Raw genomic sequence first — 12067 nt, 5'->3', positions numbered from 1 at the left:
CAAACTGAAATCAGATTTAAAAACTCTGCAAATGTCACATGCGTTGGAAATATGAAACAGGATCAGAATCTAGAACCGTACATTAATATACCATGCTACCTCTAAATTTAATCTTATCCCACTGCATTATTATATGCTTTTTGATAAAGCAATGGAAAGAAATTACGAAAATTGTAATAGCATATGCTTTCGAGTCTCTTGAAAATTTCTCACATTTAGGTTATTAGTATTAAGTTATTATGATATTTATCCAGAAATGAATATATTACCTTAAAACAGAAGTGAAATGCTTAAAAATAAAATTGGTCACAAACCATTCTGTAGATAATACAGTTCTACAGAAAATAGTCTCCATTTAAAAATGATGTAGTTAAAGGTCATTGCTGCTGCTTATTCCTTTTTTTAAAAAATTAGAAATACAGACCTAATAATTTCTGCCTAATTCTTGAGTGCTCTATTATTATTCAGTGATGCACCAGCTGACAATTGAGAATTAAATCATGAAGGTTGGGGTGTGTGGATGGCTCAGTCATTAAGCATCTGACTTCTATTCAGGTCATGATCTCACGGTTTGTGAGTTCAAGTCCCACATTGGGTGAGCTCCAGCCCTGTCTTGGGTGAACACGAGCCCGACTTTGGGTAAAACACGAGCCACAGGTGAGCCCCCCTTTTCTCTCTCTCTCTCTCTCTCTCTCAAAAAAAAAAAAATCACGAAGGTCACAGTATTACTTGAAAGTTATTACACTATGGTACCTATATGTCATCAATCTCCAAACAAAACTATGAAGTTTGTCACATAACATTTCTTAAAGGAAGTGGTAAAACATGGCCAGGCCTATATTGGAACTTTGAGAGGCCTGACAATGGGGTACTACCACAAAACACAAGTAACTAATTTGTGTAGTTAAATAAATGTTTTTAATTGTGGTAGAATACAGAACATATAAGCTACCATTTAAACCAATTTTAGGGGTGCCTGGGTGGCTCAGTAGGTTAAGCAGCTGACTTTGGCTCAGGTCATGATCTCATGGTTTTTGAGTTCGAGCCCTGTGTTGAGCTGTGCTGACAGCTCAGAGGCTGGAGCCTGCTTCGGATTCTGTGTCTCCCACTCTCTCGGCCCCTCCCCTGCTCACACACTGTCTCTCTGTCTCTCAAAAATAAATAAATGTTAAAAAAAATAAACCAATTTTAATTGTTCAATTCAGTAGTATATTTACACTGTTGTGTAACCAATCTCCAGAACACTCTCCATCTTGTACAGCCATAACTCTATACCATTAAGCAACAACACTCTCATTCTCCCTCCCTCAAGCCCCTGGCAAGCCCCTTGATTAGTTCTAACATTTTTTGGTAGAGTCTTTAGGTATTTTCTACATACAAGATCATGTTATATATGAATAAATTTTTATTTCTTTTCAGTTTTATTTCTTTTCCTTGCCTAATTGCTTCTGCCAAGACTCCTAAATTTATGTTGAATAGAAATGTTAAAACAGGCATATTTGTTTTGTTCTAGTTCTTAGAGGAAAAGTTTTCAGTCATTCACCCCTGAGAATAATGTTAGCTGTTGGCTTTCTACATATGGCCTTTATTGTATTATTCCTATTAAAGGTAGTTTCTTTCTATTCATAGTTTCTTGAGTGTCTATCATAAAAAGGTGCTGAATCTTGTTAAATGCTGTTTCTACATCAACTGAGATAATCACGTCCCCCCACCCCCATTTTGATAATGTGTTAAGTACATTAATTGATTTTCATATGTTGAACCATCCTTGCATACTGGAAATAAATGCCACTTGTTCATGGTGTATAATCTTTTTCATATGCTGCTGAATTCTATTTGGTAGTATTTTATTAAGGATTGTGGCATCAATATCCATGGATATTGGTCTGTAGTTTTCTTGTAGTTTGTCTGGCTTTGGTATCAGAGTAATGCTACCTTCACAGAATAAGTTTGGAAGCATTCCTTCTTCAGTTTTTCACAAGAATTAGAGTAGGTCTGGTAATAACTTTTCTCTCAATGTTTGATAGACTTTATTAGTTAAGCCATTTGCTCCTAGGCTTTTATTTGTTGGAAGGTTTTTGATTACTGATTCAATCTCCCTTCAAGTTATAGTTCTGTTCAGATTTTCTACTTCATCATGATTTAGTCTTAATAGATTCTATTGTTCCAGATATTGGTATATAATTGTTCATAGTATTCTAGTCCTTTTTATAGCTACAGATTCAGGTGTAACGTCCCCTCTTTCACTTCTGAGTCTTTTTTTTCCGTACTCAATATAGCTAAAAATTGCTTAATTTTGATATTTTCAAAAAACCAACTCTTAGTTTCAGTGATTTTCTCTATTGTGTATCTACTCTCTATTCCATTTCTCTCACCTAATCTTTATTATTTCTTTCCTTCACCTAATCTTTATTATTTCTTTCCTTCACCTAATCTTTATTATTTTTTCCTTCTTCTCATATGGGTTTTTCTAGTTCCTTAAGGGTATAAAGTTAGGTTGTAAATTTTAGATCTTTATTTTTTAATGTAAACATCAATAGCTATATATTTCCCTTTTTGCAAAACTTTCATTGTATCCCGTAAGTTTTGGTATGCTGCGTTTCTGTTTTAATTTATCTCAAGATATTTTCTAATTTCCTTATGATTTCCTCTTTGACCTTTTGGTATGTTTAAGAGTGTGTCGTTTAATTTCCAAATATTTGTGGATTTTCCTGTTTTCCTTATGCTATTGATTTCTAAGTTTATTACATTGTAATTGGAAAAAATACTATGTATGATTTCAGTCACTAAAAAATTTATTAAGATATGTTTTTTGGCCTAACGTATGGTCTATCCTACAAAATATTCCATGTGTACTTAAGAAAAATAATTACTTCAGGGAGCTTGGGTGGCTCGGTTGGTTAAGCGTCTGACTCTTGGTTTTAGCTCAGATCATGATCTTGCTGTTTCATGAGTTCAAGCCCTGTAATGGGCTCTGCACTGGCATTGTAGAGCCTGCTTAGGATTCTCTCTTCTCCTTTCTCTCTGCCCCTCCCTGACTTGTGCTGTCTCTGTCTCTCTAAAAATAAATAAATGAACTTAAAAAATGTATTTGTATCATTATTCATCAGGGATATTGGTGAGTACTTTCCTTGCAGTGTCTTTTCCTGGCTTTGGTATCTGGGTAACATTGCTCTCATAGAATGACTTTGAAAGTATTCTCTACTCTTTTATTTTTTGGAAGAGTTTGAGGAAGACTGGTATTAATATTTATTTCAATTGATTGGTATTAATTTTTCTTTCTCTTGTTAGATGGAGTGTTCTGTATATGTCTATTAGGTCCAATTGGTATACAGTGTTGTTCAAGTCCTCTATTTCCTTATTGATTTATATGGTTGTCCTAAATTATACAATTTTAGTGTAGTCAGCACTTGTTTATATGGTATAAGGCAGAACATTTAATGTTGATACTATCCCCTCTACTTACACTTATAAACATATAAAAGAGGGCAGGCCCTCGGGTTCTAAGCATTTGTGCCTTCATGAGGTAGAAGGGACGCACTAGAGAAATACACCCATCTTCATGTGCCCTTCATCTCATATATGTTCTCTGCATTGCTTCTGCACTGATTCAATAGCAAATTAAAGCATACGTAACTTTGGCCAAGCATGAGATGCCATTCTCAATAATCTCTGAAACCAAGACAAAGCAGCCTGACATACCTCAAAGAGTTTAAGCAATATTACCTAAAAGTTCTATTGAATCTCCACTGTGAGCCCGCAATCACAAATTATAAAGTGCAGCTCATTTACTGGTATTGAAGTAATGCTCACTCTCACATCGAAGGTAGCTGCTAGAGCGTTAAAAGAAAAAACAATCACAATAATTGTTGTAAAGTGTGAAAGAGACTGCCAGCTGATCACCAAGTTTTCTTCTCTTTTTCCAGGGGACATTACTGGACTATATTTTCCTTGAAGTTTTCTGAAAGACCCAGAAAACCAATGACATAGTTGTAGTCTGAGTCTGAAGGCCTGAGAGCCAGGAAAGCCATTGGTAGAAGTTCCAGTCTGAAAGCCAGCAGGCCCTGGACTCACACACCACTAATGCTTCAGTTCAAATCCAAAGACAGAAAAAGACTGAAGTCTCAGCTCAAACAGTCAGGCAGGAGGAATTCCCTCTTCCTCACCAGAGGGTCAGCCTTTCTGTTCAATTCAGGCCTTCAACTGACTGGATGAAGCCTACCCATACTGGGCAGGGCAATCTGCTTCACTCAGTCTATCATTCAAATTTTAGCCTCATCCCAAAACACCCTCACATACACACCCAGGATAATGTCTAAATATATCTGAGCACCTCGTGGTTCAGTCAAGTTGACACACTCCTCCAGAATGCCAGCAACCAGAAATTGTTGTTAGGTCTCCGGGACGGTTTTATTTTCTCTTTGAGCACTACCTTAACTAATACATACTTTTGACTAAAACCAGGCATTTTTTTTTCTAAATCAGAAAAACAGAGAAATAATGAAAATACCTCAAGCAATATAGCAAACAGTAGAAAAAGAACCGAAAAAGCAGAAAGAATAGTTGAAAATAACACCTTTCTGGGAGTTCAGACACCGCAGTACTACAAAACATTCCAAGAAGTCTGGATCTGATCCTAGAAGGTGAGAAACTACTGAGGTCTGAGATTAGTGAAATGAACAGAGATGAAATCCTGGATATAAAAGTATTATTTTGGTCATACTAGGCTCATTTTAAAAGTAATGTTAAATAAAATTATACTTACCTATGTATTTAGGATTTAGACTACTTCTACATAGTTCCAAAAAATAGCCTGAGGTATCATGCAAAACAGCAACAACAAAAAAAACAGACAGAAGTATAAGGTTGCTGAGGACTGGAACTCCTTGTCATTTCTGTATTCGCAGTACCCAAGAGAGCTGGCATGTGGTAAACAGGAACACATACATGTGTACAGAATGAATGAATGAATGCTTACATAAGAGGGAAAAAAAGGTCAGGTGGCGGAGGGACTAGATATTACTAAGCAACCAGCTAGGATGAGTTTGTTGCTGATGTAGTACTGCAGCAATACATTTAGCAAAATGATTTCTACACAATTAAAGGAGAGCCAAAAATAAAATGAGTTTTCATTGTCTACAAAAGTCTACAAGATCTTTAAAGAGAAAAATCCTCTTTTAGAATTCAGTGCTAGAAAAATGTATGGACTGAATCCTTACATAATAAATGTCTTTATTGTCTTGAGAGAAAAATAGTTATATCAGTACTTCTTTTTTTTTTTTTTTAAATATTTTGTTTATTTCTAGGAGAGAGAGAGAGAGACAGCGTGAGCAGGGGAGGGTCAGAGAGAGAGGGAGTCACAGACAGAAACAGGCTCCAGGCTCTGAGCTGGCAGTCAGCACAGAGCCCGACGCGGGGCTCGAACCCACGAACCGCGAGATCATGACCTAAGCGAAAGTCGGACGCTTAACCGACTAAGCCACCCAGGCGCCCCGTTATATCAGTACTTCTAACACTGGCCTTCTAAAGTTTGTTAAAACATTGGTAAAACTTATCACAATAAACATATTTCTGTAGAGAAAAGAGATAATGGTCCAGGAAGTTTGCAATTTTATGATCTAATTTAATATGGGGAAATTAATATTTTTAATTTCTACTCTATATGAAGAAACATCTCTCACTATGAGTTATTTCAGAATCTTGCTACAGACAGCATTTTAACAACCCAATTCATAATTTACTAGGAAAGACAGTAAACAAAAATATCAGATTAAAAGGTTTTGCGTTACCATATCACAAAAATCAAACTGCACAAATTCTCACCACAATTATAGGGCATTCTTAGAGTTTTCTATGTAACACATAGAAAATCCACTTTGAAAGATCACAAATGAGGTAGAGAGGCAGGTAATAGCGGCATCTTAGATGTCAGCCTTCTTCCAAAGAAGCTGCGAGACTCCATTTGAAATGCAGTTATTTCCTCACAGAAGAAACGGGAATGCTTCAGAATAAGTTGCATCAAGGATTTATTAATCGTGATGGCTGATGTGCCCAGAAATTCAGGGAAGGTTAGCTGACAGATAATAAAATTCACCATTCACAAATTCTTTTAACAAATATTTGTGACTGCCAATTATGTGCCAGGAATTAATTTAGACGCTGAATTTACAGTAATTACCATAATGTACATAGCCCTTGATCTGAAGGAGGTTCTAATCTAGGATAAAAAGCAGACATCAAACAAATAGCCCAGGTATTACATGAAAACCATAATAAGTGAGAGAAAAGTAAATAAGTTCTGGGGTGCTTGGCTGACTCAGATGATGGAGCATGAGACTCTTGATCTCAGGGTTGTGAGTTTGAGCCTCATGCTGGGTATAAAGATTACTTAAAAATAAAACCTTTTAAAAAAAAAAGAAAAGTAAATAAGTTCTAAATAAGTTCTAAGTAACTGGGGAACTGCTTCAGATTCTGTGTTACCTTCACTCTCTGCCCCTCCTCTGCTTGTGTGCGTTCTCTCTCTCACTCAAAAATAAGAAATAAATGTAAAGTTAAATATGTTCTATTCCATCCTTTAGACATACAACCGGTTTCTGTGGGTTTTATACTTGAAAATCCAATTTTTATGTATATCCAAACTATGACTTATGCATATATAGTTTAAATGACTTTTAAAATATTTCCAGCAGAGATTTTAAAGCAGCTTAAGACTATATAAAAATATAAAAACTACAAACTTCATGGTAACACCTTACATTACTATGATCCTTTAAAGTTTTACAATGCTCACATAAATTTTAAGACACTTAAGAAGATAATTGGCTTACTATCGAAACTATAACTATCACATGCCAGATAACAGAAGTATGTCGAGGTATCTCTTCTTCTTAACAAAAGCTAGAAGCTATGTTTTCATTAACTGTTAATACATCTAATTTCCTATGGTAGACAGAATAAAGACCTCCTCCAAAGATGTTTACACTCTAATCCTTGGGTCTTGTGAATGTTACCTCACATAGCAAAACGGGCTTTGAGGGTGGAATTAAGGTTGCTAATTAGCTGACCCTAAAATAAAGGGACTATGCTGGATTATCCAGGTGGGCCCAATATAATTACATGGGCCCTGAAAAGTAGAAAAGGAAGTCCTTGAGAGATGGGTAGAAGAGATTTGAAGAGTAAGAGGAACACCACCCACCAGAGAGAACTTGAAGAGGTAGGAAGGGGGCTGTGAGCCAAGCAATGTGAGTAGTCTCTAGAAGCTGAAAACAGCCCTCAGCTGACTGTCAACAAACAGGAACCTTAGGCCTACAACCACAAGAAACAGAGTTTGGCCACCAACCTAATGAACAAGGAAGCAGAATTTCTCCAGAGCTTCTAGTAAGCAGTGATGCCTGGCCTATGCCTTGATGTTAGCTCCGTGAGACTGTGTCAGACTTCTGCCCTAAAGAACTGTAAGAAAATAAATCTGTATTGCTTTAAGATCCTACATTTATGGTAATTAGTTGTGGCAGCAATGAAAACTAATACTTTCATTATTCCTGATTCAGCTTCTTTGAAAATGTTGCTACTAACAAAGTCTTAATAAGTGCAAGAACATTTTTAATTCTATCGCCTACTGCTCCTCCTGACTGCTTTCTTCTTGGTGTCATCTTGTCCCTTGGTTTTTATGTCACCATTCCTGATTCTTGATTCTCTTCTTCTCTGCCTTCCTCATGGGCACTTTCTCCAGTCTTCTGCAAATGTTACTATTCCTTAGGGTTAGGGTTCCATCCCCAGGCTCTCTTCTTCCATTATATATACTCTTGACTTCTACCTATAATAACTAGGTAAGTAGACTCCCAAATCTTATCCACAGCTCAAAAAGCACTCCTTGATTTCAAATCACAATCCATCTTCAAGGATGTCCCAAAGCTTCTGCTAATCTGAACTTGGTCTTTCCTCCCAAACCTGTTTCTCTGATCTCCTGAACACATTTCTCTTCCTCCATTACCGTACCTCCAGTCAGCTAAATCAGTTGGGTTACTTTGCCATTATCACAAGACTAATCTTTCTCACTGATCCCCCATGTTATTAGTAACTGAATGCATTTGGGAATTTCTTAAATGCCTCATTCCATCCCCATGACACAGCCTGATTTAGGAACCTATCATTTCTGAAGATGAGTAACAAACTCCCACTTTTCCTCTTCACTTCCAGTCTTGCCAATCTCCCAATCTATCCTCCACCTTCTCTCTAGCACGAGTTTTCTAAAACAAGTCTGTTTATAAAAATGTACAGTAGTTCTCTGTAGTTCTAATCATAAGTTCTGTCTTTTTAAAACTTTTCTCTCCAACACTCAACTATGTAATACATTAATGCTTTTCTGTATGCTATATCTTATAACTGAGATGCCTTTCTGCTATTCAGTTTCAATGGCTGCCTGTGGACTCCCCCAACACTGGTATGCCTCAAAAGTGGTGTTTCAAAATCACTATTTTTAAAGTTTTAGTTGTCCTGCAGCTTCAGGAGAAACCCAACTACAGAATGATATAATAGAAGGTACCCTGAACTTGGTACCATCACACCAAACTCCTAGTTCTGTTATTAAAAAGGCAAGAGGTTAAAACTGCTTAGGGCTTGTTTTGTTTTTCATTTTGTCACGTGAAAGAGTTAAACTATATGATTTAAAGGTCCATTGAAATGGAGAATTCTAGCTTTCTAATTAAGAGCACTAAAACTGACTAGGTACTGAAAAGCAGTAAGGCTAACTTATAGCACTGTTCAATTTCTAGAGGTCCATCAACATATTTAAATCATTCATATACAATAATTAACTTTATCAACTAGATAATATAATCTTTTTTAAAATTAAAAAAAAAAGTTTTATTTTTGAGGGGCGGGAAGGAGCAGAGAGGGAGACAGAGAATCCCAAGTAGGCTCCACTCTGTCAGTACAGAGCCAGAGATGGGGCCGGGACTCACCAACCAGGAGATCATGACCTGGCGGGGATCAAGAGTTGGAGGTTTAACCAACTGAGCCACCCAAGCGCCCCTAATATAGATTATCTCGTTCCGAGGCATCTGAGATAGGTCTACATGGTACTGGAAGACCAAACCAATTAAATGTGAAGGCAAACTGTGAAGTGAAAAGAGGACAACCTACAACGACCAAACGGAAGGCCACCTCTAGTGATTAAATGACCTAGAGTGATGTAAAAATTTTAAGAATTTTTTTCTTAAAAAATATTTTAAGAAAATCTTAAGACTACATCAGTGTTTTGATGGCTTATGGCTTTTATGCAACAAAAAGCTGCAAAATAAATTAACTCTTCTAATTTGAGACTTCTTCCCATGGCCATTCAATTTAGGGTCTCACTCCTTGCCACCCCACCTACCCTTCTGAGCTTTGTTGACATCTGCTTTTAATACCAAGCAAATGCCTTCCTCTTGTTACTTGGGCGATGCTATAAATACTATCAGCTAAAGTGTCTTGATAGAGATCGTAAACAGGCTTTAGGCGATAATGAGTCTACAGTAATTAGGATTCAACCCAACTCTTTAGCTCGGTCCCCGGCGGCGCACACCGAGCTCCCAGCAGCGCATCTAGGGAGTGGCCAGGAATTATAGGCCAACACCGCAAAGAGAGTTGAGTCTCTTCTTCTTTACAAGGGTAGGACTTGCGTAAACTGAGCCTTTTTCTGTTTTTGCTCCCGATTTTGTGAAAACTGGCGGGGTGGGGTGAACCGCGCCCAGACAAGCCCGGGCCTTTCGTACACCCCTCGCGAGCGCTCACCGGGACTTGAGCTGTTGGAACGGGGCTGAGATTGTAACCGCTGGAATAACGGACTCGGCTCCCTGGGGCCCCTCAAGCCCTCGGGGGCAGGCCGGGAGGGAGAGGACACCAGCCTTCTCTGCGCCCCAGCCCCCGCCTCGGCGCAGCAGGTGGACACAGCGGTTCGCTAGGACCCAACGGACCCGATGTGCCATCAACTCCAGCCGCCCTTGGGTGGCTTTTCTCCTCTCGAGGACGGGAGAGCCCACCCAAGAACCTCGCTCGGGGCACCTCCATCCCAGAACTCAAGAACCACCCCGTCACCTGACCCCAACCTGTTCAGCCTGGCGAGTCGCCAAAGCAAAGGGTGCGACCCAGGAATCCCCGCCCTGGGCGGAGAAGCAACGACTCCCGATTCCTCACTCCAGCCGGAGCACAAAGGGCAGCAGGAAAGCGGCGTACTGCCCACGCACCTGTCTTGCGGGCTCGTTTCCAGCAGTGGCAGCTCAGATGTCCGAGTCGCTGCCACTAGGTCCCCGCGTCTCCCCAGACCAATCCCGCCGGCGGCCGCCCAGCAGCGACTGCTAACCGCGCATGCGCGTGCGGCCGCAGGCGGGGAGGAGGCGGTGGCCGGAGGCGCGTGCAGGGCGCACCTGCATGGAGGGGCTCAACCGCCGCGGAGGCGCGCTGTCCAGCGAGGCCCGGCTGCAGCTGCGGAGCCGGCCCTCAGGCACGCCCTCGGGCTTCGCGCCCGCTCCGCTGCCTGTGGTGCTTGGACCCGGTTCCTGGGCTGGACGGGGACGACTGCCTCTCTATTAGCCCGAAGACTTTCTTCTCCCAAAGAGCACCTGCCCTGTCTGCAATCAGAGGGGTTGTGCCTGCTATTACACATAAATGGATCCTGAGTTTTATATAACTCACATTTTTGAACAGTATACAGTTAGTACCCCAGGCCTTTCCTAGAGTTGTACATGTTAAGAGATGAGAGGTGGTTGTGCTCAGCAGGGAGGCTTCCTATTTCGTGTGGGGGTGTGGATAAGTATAGACCTATTAAATGTTAGCGTAATAAGTACATTATTTTCTTTCCAAAATTGCTAACATTTATTGTGCTCTCTGTTCTCCAGGGGTTTTACATTCATCGATTCATTTAACCATCACAACAACCCTGGTGAAGAAATTAAAGATAGTTACTTGCCTGAATCTTTGACTAACAAATGGTGGAAATAGGGTTCAAATCCAGGCCCGTCTCACTCAGAGTCTGTACTTTTTTTTTTAACCAAACACACCAAAAAACAAAAGTACAACATAAAGGTAATACTGAATCTCGAGTTTCTTTGCCCCCATTGATGATGGATCATGCATATTTTGCTAATACTTTGATAGGAAATCTTGACTGAATTGAAATGTTTGGGATGTATAGTGCGCATAAGTTTAACTGTTTAAGAAAATGCTGCACTATTTTCCAAAATGGTTGTTTTACATACGCACCATAATGTATGCGAGTTCCAGCTACAGTACATTTTCACTATTGCATAGTATGGTCAATCTTAGTCTTTCTAGAGGCCAGTCAATGATGTAGTGTGGTTTTAAGTGCTATGTAGTTTTCTTATACATTACCAAATCCTCTCCTCAGGGCTTACATCATTTTGTATCCCCATAAACAGTGTATAAGAGTGTTTATTTCCACATGACCTTACCCAACAGAACTCATTTGTCAAGCATTTGAATTTTTGTCAACCTCATGATTGATACCTCAGTGTAGTTTCAATTAAAAAAAATTTTTTAATGTTTATTTATTTTTGGTAGAGAGAGAGAGAGACAGAGCACAAGCAAGGGAGGGGCGAGAGAAAGAGGAAGACACAGAATCTGAAACAGGCTCCAGGCTCTCAGGTGTCAGCACAGAGCCTGTCACAGGGCTTGAACTCTTGAATAGCAAGATCATGACCTGAGCCAAAGTTGGTTGCTTTAACCCACTGAGCTACCCAGGCACCTGCCCTGTTTTAATTTTTACTTGTGAGGCTGAATAAATTTTTATGCACAAGGGCAATGTTTCCTTTTTATTGCGTCCAGATTTTGAGTCATAGCATACCTTTCCCTACTCAAGGTTCATCTATATTTTAATACTTGTGTAATTTTATTATTTCTGACTCATTTACAGTTTTTGTTTAACTTGTGAATATTTCCTCAAATAGCTATCCACTTGCCCCAATATCATTTATCAGAATATCTCTTTGCCCAGTGATTTAAGATACTGCTTTTTATCATTTACTAAATATCCATATGTACTTGGGTATTATTTCTGGACTTTCTATTCTAT

General features: G+C 39.3%; 1 protein-coding gene across 1 annotated transcript in view; it reads right to left on the bottom strand.

Annotated features, from left to right (window-relative positions):
- CLGN (calmegin) overlaps positions 1–10363 on the bottom strand; it is a 51897-nt gene extending 41534 nt beyond the window's left edge. Inside the window, exon 1 of the mRNA XM_039249151.1 lies at positions 10224–10363. The gene's annotated coding sequence lies outside the window, so the exon portion shown is untranslated. The remainder of the gene's footprint in view (positions 1–10223) is intronic.
- Between the last annotated feature and the right edge of the window lie 1704 nt (positions 10364–12067).

The sequence above is a fragment of the Hyaena hyaena genome, unplaced genomic scaffold (assembly GCF_003009895.1).
Source record: "Hyaena hyaena isolate Hyena2069 unplaced genomic scaffold, ASM300989v1 scaffold_333, whole genome shotgun sequence".
In the NCBI taxonomy this organism is placed as follows: Eukaryota; Metazoa; Chordata; class Mammalia; order Carnivora; family Hyaenidae; genus Hyaena; species Hyaena hyaena.
Note: the sequence above shows the minus strand (reverse complement) of the source record. Positions and strands in the feature narration are given on the sequence as shown.